This window comes from Osmerus mordax, chromosome 22 (genome assembly GCF_038355195.1).
Source record: "Osmerus mordax isolate fOsmMor3 chromosome 22, fOsmMor3.pri, whole genome shotgun sequence".
In the NCBI taxonomy this organism is placed as follows: Eukaryota; Metazoa; Chordata; class Actinopteri; order Osmeriformes; family Osmeridae; genus Osmerus; species Osmerus mordax.
The window spans coordinates 11,686,930-11,700,872 of NC_090071.1; the positions used below are offsets into that span (position 1 = coordinate 11,686,930).

General features: G+C 48.6%; 1 non-coding gene across 1 annotated transcript; it reads left to right on the forward strand.

The window, feature by feature from the left end:
- The first annotated feature begins 6,213 nt into the window (after positions 1 to 6,213).
- trnaa-cgc (transfer RNA alanine (anticodon CGC)) lies at positions 6,214 to 6,286 on the forward strand. Its single transcript has one exon. It is a non-coding gene; the product is annotated as a tRNA-Ala (tRNA).
- Positions 6,287 to 13,943: the final 7,657 nt, after the last annotated feature.

Consider the following 13,943-nt stretch of genomic DNA (forward strand, 5'->3'; position numbering starts at 1 on the left):
CTTCACGTTTGTTTTCTGTGTTGCTGAAAAGCCTTGTGTCATGCCTGTCTTACGTGGGGAGTTCTGTGTGCCCAGGGAAAATATGTTGTTTTCATTTCCAGCAAAGAAGAGCCGGAAGGAAAAGGGGGAATGAAAGGAGAGGTTTCGGAGGGAAGCGAGAGAGCCTCCGTCACTGCCTCTCTGGAGAGCTGCACGGAGGAACGACCACCTCAGACACTTCACGTACTGAAGCCAGCAGCTCGCAAAGTCCACTTCAAATCCTCTACTGCCCAAAGCTCAAAGGCCTTTGAGTTTGAACAGGTCACACTGCCCGGTACCCCGATCGACGGCAAAGTCGTTGTCAACAGTTGTCCGATCGTGAGATGCGCGAGGTTCGACACGGGAGACGACAATGACCTTCCGGAGAAGTCCGTTGATGGAAGCAGCGAGACCGTAAGTCAGGTGGTCGACTCGCTCAGTGTGAAGTCAGACCATCTGCTAGCCTCCTCAAATCTCTGGCTCGACCCAGCCACGCTCAGGGACTTGTCCATAAGCCTCCAGGACGAGCTCAACACCCTCATGACTGCATATGACAAGCTGCTGCTTCAACAGGAAGAGGAAGTGAGGGCCCTCTGTCAGTCCTCCACAGTGGAACAGGAAGAGGAAGTGAGGGCCCTCTGTCAGTCCTCCACAGTGGAACAGGAAGAGGAAGTGAGGGCTCTCTGTCAGTCCTCCACAGTGGAACAGGAAGAGGAAGTGAGGGCCCTCTGTCAGTCCTCCACAGTGGAACAGCAAGAGGACGTGAGTGCTCTCTGTGAGAAGGAGAAGAAGAAATGGAAAAAGAAGTTTTCCAAGCATTTCGGTTTCAAGGTAAAAACAGAATGTAGTTATTAACACCCAGATTTATGTTTCACTCTAAATATAGATTTTTAATAATCTTCCTACATATTTGCCAGTTGTATTGTTTGAAACCGTCTTTAAATGAGTTAGAGCATATTTAGTACTTCTGCCTAACTGGTTTAATTTCTGTAATGTAGAAATACAGGAAGACTAAGGATGGCCAACCTGAGATCACACAGACGTCTTCACACAAGGACTTCATCCGTAAGTCCACTGGTATAGATACTGGGGCCAGTTGCATAAAAATAGACCTAGTCTTAGACTTAAATGTAACTTTAAGTCCGACTTGCCATAGACACTCTTCAATTTACCTGTTGCATAAAACTTTACTATCAGTGACTAAAGTAAGACTGACTGACTGGCGCTAGCGTCAACAAAGTGAGTTATGTTGTCATCTACTCACTCGTTTAATAAAATTCCATTTTATTCGGCGGAAAAGCAGAACCAAGTCAACGTTTTCTGCCGTTACAAATAAGCCTAACACACTTAATTCCTTTCGTAATAAATTATCCTAAGATCCTACTAACAGATCGTTGGCATAGCAACTCAGCCCTTACCGCAAGGTTTAGCCAGGGGAGAGGTGGCAATTTTTTTTTACCTCAAATTAAGTCAGTCTTACTATTTATGCAACAGACAGGCTTAGTTAGACTAGTCTAACCTGACCATTTCAGACAGCCTAAGGCTAAGACTAGTCTTAAACTAAGTTTATGCAACTGGCCCCTGGACAGTGTCTAATAAGTACACAGTATTTGCATAGACATTAACACACACACACAACCAGAAGCTCATTGAAACTCTTACCTCCTGTGTCCAGCTGTGTCCCCCAACACGGTGTGTCCACCTGGGTCCCAGTCAGACACAGCCACACAGACACACTCCCAGCTCCAGGAGGAATCTACCAAACGCTTCGTGTTCGCAATGGCCTTTTCCTCCTTCAGGAAAGGCCTGTGCAACATCTTCAAGAGGAAGAATAGAATCCTCCCTTGCACAATTTGACAACCCCCCACACAACCCCCCCACCACACACACACACACACCCCACCCCCACACAACCCCCCCACCACACACACACACACACCCCACCCCCACACAACCCCCCCACCACACACACACACACACCAGATAGGAGTTTTGCTTACTCCAACATGTTCTGAGGGCAGAAAGTAAAATGATTGGTTTACAGATTCAACCAATGAAATTGAAGGAGAGGCAGGTTCAAGACGTTTGAATTGTGTAGGGCAGGGGTTTAAAACGTTTTGCTGCACGCACCCCTTTCTAGTGTTCATCACCTGTCAAACCACCCCCCCCTCCAACACCTTAAGGCCTTTGCACACTGAGTCCGAAATTCGTGTTGCACATGCACAGGTACACCCCTAGTGGTGCTCAAGTACCTGCCCTTTTGCCCAATTTTTTCTTCATTCATCAATATTTAAGTATAAAAATTACCCTCTCTGTCATCAATTCCCCCCAAATGTGTTTTGATATCTGACGGGGCATTTATTTGAGTTCTTGTGAGAATTTCGGCCCGACATGCTCCGCGGCGCTCACAAGCCCCCCCGCGCCCCTCCCTCCTCCCTCCTTCTCCTCCACTTAGTGCTCATGCAGTGCAGAGCGCCAGGCCAAACGGCTGCAGCCTACTTCTTCTCTGACCCGCAGCATCAGACAAACAGGTAATGACGGTGTTTGCGCAATCCCTCGACGTTGTTTGGTGATAAATTAACCACAACATTAGCGCCGCTGAAAACATTACATCGCTCTCGCACGCTCGTGCTCTCTCGCGCGTCTGTGTGTGTGTGTCTGTCTGTGTGTGTGTGTCTGTCTGTCTGTCTGTCTGTCTGTGTGTGTGTGTCTGTCTGTGTGTCTGGCTCTCGCGCTCTCGCTCGCTCTCGCTCGCTCTCGCTCTCGCTCGCTCTCACTCGCTCGCTTCCTCTCGCTCGCTCTCTCTCGCTCGCTTCCTCTCTCGCTCTCGCTCGCTTCCTCTCTCGCTCTATCTCACTCTCTCTCGCTCTCTCTTGTGTGCGCTCGCGCTTTCTCGCGCGCTCTCGCGCTCTCTTGCTCGCTCTCGCTCTCTCTCTCTCTTGCGCGCTCGCTCTCTCGCTCTCTCTCGCGCTCTCTCGCGCTCGCTCGTTTTTAGGAAACGTCAGACAAGTGCTAATGTTGTGGTTAATGTATCACCAAACAACGTTGAGGGATTCGCTGTCGCTCTCTCTCTCTCTCTCTCTCTTTCTCACTCTCTCTGTCTCTCTCTCTCTCTCGCTCTCTCTCGCTCTCTCTCTCTTGCTCGCGCTCTCTCTCTCTCTCTCTTGATCTCGCTCGCACTCTCTCGCTCTCTCTCGCGCTCTCTCGCTCTCTCTCGCTCTCTCTCGCTCTCTCTCGCGCTCTCTCGCGCTCTCTCGCGCTCGCTCGTTTTTAGGAAACGTCAGACAAGCGCTAATGTTGTGGTTAATGTATCACCAAACAACGTTGAGGGATTGCACAAACACCGTTATTACCTGTTTGTCTGATGCTGCGGGTCAGAGAAGAAGTAGGCTGCAGCCGTTTGACCTGGCGCTCAGCACTGCATGAGCACTAAGTGTAGGAGCAGGAGGGGGAGGGAGGGAGGGGCGTGGCGGGGCTTGTGAGCGCCGCGGAGCATGTCGGGGCGAAATTCTCACAATAACTCAAATAAGTGCCCCGTCAGATATCAAAACACATTTTGGGGAATTGATGACAGAGAGAGTCATTTTAATTCTTAAATATTGATGAATGAAGAAAAAATTTGTCTGAATGAATGATCACTTAGCGCCTAATATGAACAGGGCGGGGCTATTGGGACACAGACGTGCTTGTAAAATGAGTAATTTACAGCTTGTAATGTGAAACTGTATTTCTCAAATTGGCACGATGTGAAGTTTTACAATGGCATATTAGGGCCAGTGTAGGTAAAAAATAATAATAATCGGAAACAGAGGAGGGGAGTTCCGAGATTAAAGTCACAAATTAGCTAGACAAAATGTTGTACATTTGCGAGAAAAAAAGCAATGAAGTAAACCAATCATTTTCCTTTCTCCCCTTAGAGCATGTTTGAGTAAGCAAAACTCCTATCTACCACACACACACAGACACACACACACACGCTCCCTCCCTTCTCACTCAATAAAAGAAGAAGTAAATTGAATATGATGAAACTATTTGCAAGATGGTTATATTGTTAACTAGTCTGCTCTGTGTCTGAACATGATATATTACTGTCAGCTGCAACAAAAGATCAGTTGAAACTTAATAAGGTGTCTGACAAAATGTTGTAAAAGCTCTAAACATAATATTCGGAAATGTACTGTTGTACGCAGGGGCGATTCTACACGGGGGCCTACAGGGGCCAGTGCCCCTGTAAAAATGTCCCTGGCCCCCCCTGTGGCCCCCCTGAGCTGACTAAATTGTATGTATTTTTTTTACACGTTGGTTTTCTTCTTCTAGTAGTCATCATGAAACAAGTAAGGGACATTGCAGACTTTTTTTGCCCCAGTAAATAAAAAAAGTGAGAGAAACATCAAGGTATTGAGATAGCTGAGGAGCTGGAAGAGGGAGAGCCAGAGCCGTTTGTATGATTTTGATGTAAAGCAAAATTAAAGTATTTAATGTTTAAATATAATTTTTTTCCGTTTTTTTATGTGCCCCTCTGATTAAACACTGGCCCCCCCTTGGCCCCCCCAGTAGGTGATAACTCAAACCAACCCCAGTTGGTTTGAGTTGCTGTGAAGTATTTGCCGACCAGAGGATTTCCCGTAAACATAAGCAACACAGCCGCTTCGCTACACTACTTGAAGACTACGCACGCAGCACTGCGTATGATAGACAAGTAAAGCCACCACTCTCGAGCAGTATGGTTTGTCGCTTAGCCAATCAGACTATGAGACTTATTCTGATGTCAAACTTCTGTACGCTTAAACCTATGAAATTTCATATTTTTGTTGGGGTGCGGCTGCCCATTACAGTTTTTCTCAGTTGTTAACACACAAACATGCACCGCCCCCCCCCCCCCGCCATATAAAAAAAAATCTGAGAGCTGTACTAGGCCTACATCATCTGTACTGGACTTCTGAGCAATGAAATAATGTATTAATGAATTATATAATGCATACATTTGGGCATACCAATTTATAGCACCTTTTTACTACCTACAAGTATAAGTGTGAATGATAACATTCATGGGTAACATTGCCTAAACATCCCTTAGAAAACAGCAATTTCATAATTTCATGCAATCTTTACCAAAATGGACTATTCAACTTCTCACCTGAATGTTGATTCATCACCAACCCGTGCTCTACATCTGTAGCTTCAGGGTGCTGTTTTTCCTGCACAGTAATTCATCAATTTAATGCAGACACTAACCATGCTTAGTTGACTGCTGACATTGGTCAGATTACAGGGATAGCCATGTTACTATCCAAGGGATCATATAGGCCTACTTATTACCAGTTAATATCACTTTTGAGCTGCTAGCCTGCTGGTACTAGGCTAAACTAGCACGGTCCCATTATGTGGGTAGGTTATTTTATTTATTTTATTATAGTTTCTGCTTTTGAGAAACGACAGGAGAACATATTGTGCTTTGCTCTTTTTTTTTCTTCATCCCTTCCTGTTTTTTAGGAATCACACCAAAATGTGGAATTATGAGGTGTCAAATTAATTCATGCCATCTCTGTAAGCCAGCCCTGCAAAACAAGAGGAATGAGAAACAGAAGAGAGGCCAAAAGGAAGCAGGAGCTTTCAAAATAGACAAACAAGTTTCGAGAGAGAGGAAGTTGAGAGTTTGCGTGTCTGTGTATTCAGCAGATTCTGTCTCTATTGTTGCTACGACTACAACCAACTGTGGGATAGGAAGGGAGCTTCAAGCTGAGACTAATAACCTGCTGTAATGGAGAGGTCATCCACACAGCAGATAAGAGGTGCATCGTCTTGTCATGTGGCGTAACTAGGAATTCCCTGTGTCGGACTGTGACTGGGCCGTGGTGATGGGAAAGTGACACACGCACAGACCCACACACACATACGGACACACATACACACACACAGATGGACATACACACGCACACACACACACACACAGACAGAGATACACACGCACACATTAGCTCAAATGGTAGAGCGCTTGCTTTGCATGCGAGAGGTAGCGGCATCGATGCCCGCATCCTCCACAGGTGATGCTGTTTAACTGGCAAGATTTAGTTCCTTTCCAAAGCAACATTTACAAGAATCGCATTGGCATGAAGGATGATGACACGATTGGCCTAATACAATTTGGGTCCTCATGCTGATGCTAACAAGTTCCCCAACGAGGAGCTTAATATGGGGGAATTAGCTCAAGTGGTAGAGCGCTTGCTTCGCATGCGAGAGGCAGCGGGATCGATGCCCGCATTCTCCAACAGCTTTTTCATTGAAAAATGGAGCTCCGTTCCACAACAACCTTTGCACGTGTTTCGGAAAAGCAGCTCCAGTGTGGGACGATTCAACTCTCCCAGGTAGGAGCAAGGGAAGTGCGAGTTAGCTCAAATGCTGCAGCGCTTCCTTTGCCTGTCATATGCAGGGGAATCGATACTCGCAATCCCTGTGAGATTCAAATTGATGTCAAGTAAGCAGTCAAACCAGACTGTACTCATGCTGACGCTCACAAGTTCCCCAACGAGGAACTCTACATGGGGGATTAGCTCAAATGGTAGAGCGCTCGCTTTGCATGCGAGAGGTAGAGGGATCGATGCCCGCATCCTCCATAGGTGATGCTGTTTAACTGGCAAGATTTAGTTTCTTACGCAGGGGAATCGATACTCGCAATCCCTGTGAGATTCAAATTGATGTCAAGTAAGCAGTCGAGCCAGATTGTCGATTGTGACTCAAGACTGAGCAGTTTTTAACTCTTCCAAGGAAAATACACACACGTAAGGTGGGGGATTAGCTCAAATGGTAGAGCGCTCGCTTAGCATGCAAGAGGTAGCGGGATCGATGCCCGCATCCTCCATAGGTGATGCTGTTTAACTGGCAAAATTTAGTTCCTTTCCAAAGCAACATTTACAAGAATCGCATTGGCATGAAGGATAACGACACGATCGGCCTAATACAATTTGGGTCCTCATGCTGATGCTAACAAGTTCCCCAACGAGGAGCTTAATATGGGGGAATTAGCTCAAGTGGTAGAGCGCTTGCTTCGCATGCGCGAGGCAGCGGGATCGATGCCCGCATTCTCCAACAGCTTTTTCATTGAAAAATGGAGCTCCGTTCCACAACAACCTTTGCACGTGTTTCGTAAAAGCAGCTCCAAAGTGTGGGACGATTCAACTCTCCCAGGTAGGAGCAAGGGAAGTGCGAGTTAGCTCAAATTCTGCAGCGCTTCCTTTGCCTGTCATATGCAGGGGAATCGATACTCGCAATCCCTGTGAGATTCAAATTGATGTCAAGTAAGCAGTCGAACCAGACTGTACTCATGCTGACGCTCACAAGTTCCCCAACGAGGAACTCTACATGGGGGATTAGCGGCACCCGGGGCACATTCGACTGGCTATCGCGACCAATCAGCTACCTCGGTTCTAGGTTCGAGGGCCAATCGGATTCTCACCCCGTCCAATTGCGTCAGGCCGATTGAGCCAATCGGAACACGTACATCTCCAATTACGTCACACCGATAGCAACGGCGTCCACGACCCCAGAGACCCCCGCCGAAGATGTGAGATGAGTGACAGTAAGTCGCGTCAGTTCATTCATTGCAGGATACGCTATTTCCAGTTGTTAGAAGTACCGCACCGCAAAGGTAAATACATACATAGCTAATCAAAAAAATCATCCGTTTGACATTTCAATACATGTTATCGTTCATCGGGTCAATGACAAGTCATATCACGAATATTAGAGTTTGTCATTTCAGAGTTTGTCATGTACAGTAGCTAAAGTAGATTTCCTCAGGTACTGTAGTATTGGCTGTCATTTACTTTTTTTAAGGGATTACTAATAGGTTACTGTAGCGACAGATGTTATTCGGACTAGCAAACGCAATATTTAACCTGTTATATATTATAGATGTCACTGGGGACAAAACGAAATAAAGAGAACTTTTTCACTTGTGGTAATAAAGTGACCCAGAAAAGGTTTAAAAAAAATATTCCTCTGGAAATAGTAGCTAAATATTTGATATGTTAAAAAGCTACCTATAACAATAAATAAATGTTATTGTACTAGTGTGAAAAATCGCTCCTTTTACCTTTTAGATGTCGAGTTCAAAAAGCCACAAAAGTATGGGGGATGGGGAATGGATGTCCCGTTTGAGGAGGTTTGCCAGCTCTGGGGTTTGGCCTGCTGATGCAGGCAACAGGCCAGCCCCAAGACAGAAGAGGTGGTATGACCTCTTTCAAAAGGTATGTAAAATGACCAAAAGATCACTGAAAAAAAAATGGATGTATTCTGATGGCCTATAAAAGATTACTGAATTGCCAGAAATACCAGTCACAGTATGGGACCTTGATAAGGATAATGAACAGCAACTTCAGTGTCAATGTCATGTTTAGTCACCAATAGAAGATGATATGTCAAAATGGTCCATTTCTATTGGGTTGTTTTCTTAAAAAAAATTGTTTGTTTTATTTGGAACAGATTGAGAAGTGCCCGTTGCAGTTACGTGGCCAAAGAATGCTGTTTGGTGGGACACAGCAGTGTACTTGTGGCTTTCATAACCCAAAGGTAATGTGAATGAGACTTCTTGACACCAAAACACTAAAAGAATCACTTTGTGATGTGCTCAGTAATGTGATGTCTGACATGGATCTCTCTGTCCCTAATCCAGCCAACCACTGGACAAACTGTGGCAGAGACCTCTACCTGTGCTGCCCCTCCCCCACTGAGAACGACCTCAGCCTCTGCCTCTGCCTCAGCCCATGTCCCAGCACGGCCCACACTGACTTTGTCCATGGTGACTATTTCAATATTATTATTGTCATACAAGCTTTCAAATATGGACAACCACTGATTACATATGATGATGGCAAAATGGAAGAGCATTTCAGGTTTACAATGTAATCCTTTGATAAATGTCTCTAATTGTCACCACAGTTTTCTAAACCACGATTTGGAGGCTCACATGGCGCTGTTGCAAAGCCCAATGTGAATGTGGTTAGGAAAGCAAAGGTAAATATGATTATATGTAAATATATATTTATAGGTTAATATGAGCAAACCTAAATCTTAAGAGCTTGATTTGATTTCATTGAGCTCTACTTTTTACAAATGCTTCCCCCGCTCCTTCTCCCAGTCTCTGTCCAGTCCACCCACCATGACAGGAGACACCCAGGCCACTGCCAGCTCACCTACGGCCACTGTGAGGACCACCCCACCAGGCTTTGGTTCCCCTACGGCCACTGTGAGGACCACCCCACCAGGCTTTGGTTCTCCTAAGGCCTCTGTGAGGACCACCCCACCAGGCTTTGGTTCCCCTATGGCCTCTGTGAGGACCACCCCACCAGGCTTTGGTTCCCCTAAGGCCTCTGTGAGGACCACCCCACCAGGCTTTGGTTCCCCTAAGGCCTCTGTGAGGACCACCCCACCAGGCTTTGGTTCCCCTATGGCCTCTGTGAGGCCTAGAACACCATCAAGCCCTGCCATGGCTTTTGTGAGGACCGAATCACCGTTCTCAAAGCCCCCATCCACCCCCTACAAAGCCTCCGTGAGGACATCTTCCCGCTCCAGCCCTGCGACGACCTCTGTGAGGCCCAGCACAGCTTCCAGCCTCAGCACTGTCTCTGAGACCAGCACCAGCCCTACAACGGCTGCTGTAAGTGTTGTGTTCTTTGAACTGTTTTTTGTTTCATAGGATGAGGATGTTCTCATATGATTGGGCTATTCTGTTTTTGTAAATATATTTCTCTTGTTTTGTAACAGGATGTGCATGATGAGGATGAGCTTGCTGCCCCTGGCCCTGCTCCTGGCCCTGCTCCTGGCCCTGCTCCTGGTCCCACTCCTGACTTCTGGCTTCCTGTCAGAATGAAGGAGACAATCCCGGTTCAGGACCAGCGGTGGATTGCGTCCACCCTGTTTCAGTCTGGCAAGCTGCGTTTGAACTTGAAGCTCTGGTATGAGCCACCAGCCTCTGCCCTGATTTACCACCAGGCTCCAACACCGGACCGTTTTTTTGCCCACAGGCTCTTGGTATGGATGCCCTATCACTTGTGGAAAGTGAGGGTATTCTGCCAAACCTGTGGGAAGCAGCTGACGGGGTATGGTGTGCACAAGAGGGTGCGGAAGGTCCTGGACGTGGACCGGTACTACCTGATGGTGACGGAGACACTCAGGTGCACTGTGTGTCGCCTGACCCATCTGGCAACCAGTCAGGCTGTCCTGGACCAGCTGGACCTGCCTCACAGGAGGAAGTTCAGGATGATCCTGACACGCTTGTGAGTTAAAAATCTACAATCATTTTCTAATAATGCCTGCTGCAGGTCCTTACATAATTGAACAAGTTCTTGAAACTAATCGGTCTTTTCTTCAAGGTATGCTTGTGACATACGGGTCATCCGCATGTTGCGGGAACGGACCCTCGGCAACAGCCCGGCGTGCTTGGTGAAACAGCTGCGGGAGAACCATGGGGAGGAGTGGTTGGACCGCCTGGCCGACTACTTGGGGGAGTGTGCGGCCTTTGTTGACCAGCCCAGCCTCTTCCCAGTCACCTGCCAGGAGCCTCCACAGCCACTCGATGTCCCAACCAGCCGGTGGGTGCTGTCGGTGTACGGGAGGGACATCATCAGCCGTATGGACCATATAAAGGCGTCCATCACGTCAACCTTTGGGTCCATTTTAAAAATGGACTCCACCAAGAAGGTAATAAGATGAAGAAAATCCATTGTGGCAATTATGCCACAATGAAAACATGAATCCTCAATGATTTGTATTCTTATAAGCACACATACACACATATCCATGCCTTTGATTAAGACTGTAGTAATACATACATAAACTTCTGTGTTTAGTTAATAGATTTTCTTTTGAAAGCTCTCATGAAGTTTTTTGTGTACATTTTGTCATTTCAGATGACAAAGAAGCTGGCTGGTGCAGCAAAGGGGACTGCATTCTGGGTGACCTCGGTGGGGAACGAGATCGGCCAGGTCCTCGTCAGTGTCCTGACTGCCCAGGAGGGACCGGGGCTGGACCCGATGGTCTCTGGTCTCATTGAGAGGTACACCCAGGCAGGTGCAGCTCCCCCGGTCCTGCTCTATGTGGACTGTGGCTGCTGCTCGGAGGAGGGGGAGACCAAGCTTCAGGCCAGGTTTGGTGGGTGGCCAGACCTGAAGATAAGGCTGGACATCTGGCATTTTATGCGGCGGCTGGCCGTGGGATGCACCACCGATGCCCATGCCCTGTACCCCCTCTTTATGAGCCGCCTGTCTGTGTGCCTATTTGAGTGGGATGCAGCGGACGTAGCCCTACTGCGCAGGGTGAAGAGGGAGCAGCTCAGAAGGGAGGGTGTGCCCCTCATTACCAACGACATGGTGGACAAGGCCATCACCAAGGCTGAGCTGTCCCAGTTCTGCAGGCGGAGGACACGTGGAGTGGACGCCACGGTCCTCCGCATTGAGCAGCTGCTGCAGGAGCTGATGGGGGAGAAGGGGAGAGACCTGCTGGGAGTTCCGCTGCTGGACCAGGCAAAGATGGAGCACATCTGGCGCACCCAGAAGAGGCACGTGAAGTGCATCCAGGATGTGCCAGGTGTACTCCTGTACACGGAGACAGGCAGCTCCACCAGGGAGGGGATCCAGCTGACCACGTACAGGTGTGCAAGAGGCTCCACCTCCTTGGAGTCCTTCCACTGCCACCTGAACAGGTTTATTCCAGGTTGGTGTAGATTTCATCATCTTATCAATATTCTTACCAATGACATTTTATTCAAATAGCCTTGTTCATCATTGTTCACGTTCTCTCTTTTTTTTTTTAGGAACGAGTGCAAACCTGCTCAACTTCCAGCTGTACCTCCTGGAAGGCCTGAACAGGTGGAACCAAAACCGGGCAGCGGCCTCCATCACCACCAAGCGCATGGCGCTGTTGACGTACGCGGGGGACGTGCTGGAGTCCGTCAACAGCAACAGCCTGAAGGTTTTTGGAAGGAAGTATGTCCCCTCCTTCATCCCACCGAGAAAGTACACCGGTAAGTCTCGGCAAATATGAATACAAATAATTATGTTGTTAAGAGCTCAGTATTTATGCATTATGGTAAGTTCCATATCTGTTTTTTAATACTAATTAGCATTGCATTGTTGTTCATGTTCAGGAGAGTTGCTTGGGGTGAACTACCTGCTTAGGCAGACAGGGCAGCCCTTGCAGGACATGGACCCCGACTCTGAGGAGACAGACCAGCTGCTGGAGGACCACGCCACAGAGGAGGAACAGGCGGATGAAGGGTTTGAGGATGAAGGACAGGACCTCACTATCGGTAGTGTTTCGGAAGACTTCCCCTCTTCCGCCCTGCCTTCTACCACCCTGCCTGTGGTCCCCACCCTGCCACTCACCTCCTCCACCCTGCCTTCCACCACCCTGCCTGTGGTCCCCACCCTGCCACTCACCTCCTCCACCCTGCCTTCCACCACCCTGCCTGTGGTCCCCACCCTGCCACTCACCTCCTCCACCCTGCCTTCCATCACCTTGACTGTAACCACCTCTATCCTACCTGTCACCCCCACCACTCTGCCTGTCACCCCCATGCCTGTAGCTACCACCCTGCCTCCCCCCATAACCCAGCCCTGTGTCCCAGGTGCCTCCTCTCAGGTGCCTGAAGAACAGCTGGTATGTTAACTTTTTACTAGTAACTAACTGTCATTCATAGAAACTAACAAGTTCAGTAGATAGGAAAGTGTCTGAATACAAGCGCAATTGATTATTAGAAGCAACACACAGTAATTGACAGCAAACAAATAAAACACACAGCAGCAGCAGTCAATATAACAAACCTTTGCCATAAGGTGTTCAGCACTAAATGTCAAATTGTTGAATGTTTCAGGCTGTGGACGAGCATGGCATTCCAGGCATGGATCGAGTGGATAGACTGGCAGAGTGCTTAGTGGAGCTGAGGCATCAGACCAACATGACCCTCCATAACCAGCAGGTCAGCAAGACATGCATTGTACAACAGATATTTGTTTATGTATTTATAATATATAAATATATATAATATATGTTTTCTTTCCTTCTTAGGTCAGCAACATTGTGGGGCTGTGGCAAGACCTGCTGGATTATGACAAGCAGAGGGTGGTGTTTGCTGCGCGGCACCTGGATAGGCTCATCAAGGGGCGGTTCCGCCACAAAAAAAAGGTGGAGTTCACGCCAGGTGTGGAGAGTGTGGAGAGGTGTGTCCTGGGGTCCACTGGTTCGCCTGCTCAGTGGCCAGACTGCTGCCGCCTTGTGGAGGCCATCTTTGTCCGGCTCTCCGACATCCACAAGAGTCCCAGGAAGCAGGGGAAGAACTGCATGTCCAGGTGGACTCTGATCCTGCAGGACTACCGCAAGGTCCGGCAGCTCATCCTGGGCAATGGGGCCATCATGCAGGGCACCACCCTGCAGCTGGTGGAGGTGAACCAGTCGACCCTCTCCCAGTGGTACAACCGCAGGGTGAAGAAGCAGGATCTGGCTGTGTTGCAGCAGGGCATAAACTTGCCAGGTCCTCTGTCTGTGGCTGACGAGCCTCTCCTGCCTGCCAACGTCCGCCCTGCTGTTGTTCCACCTCAACCCCAGGGAGCAGCCCACACCTACCACCTGCCGCAGAGCACAGCAGGGCAGGCAAAAACCAAGAGGCGGGCAACATGTGCAGCCCCAGCACCACCTCCAGCGGTCCGACCCAGGCTGACAGCCCAGAGGCAGCTCTTCCCTGGTCCTTCAGCTGCCCTTGGAGGCCCCACTCCCATCCCTATCATGCCCCGCCCTACCCCCATTGCCCCTCGCCCTACCCATATCGCCCCTCGCCCTGCTGCCCACCCTACTGTGCTGTTTGTCTCCCGAGCCCCTGGTATAAGGCCACCCTCTGCCCCCTCTCCATTGATGGTCCCCCAAGCCCTGCGTTT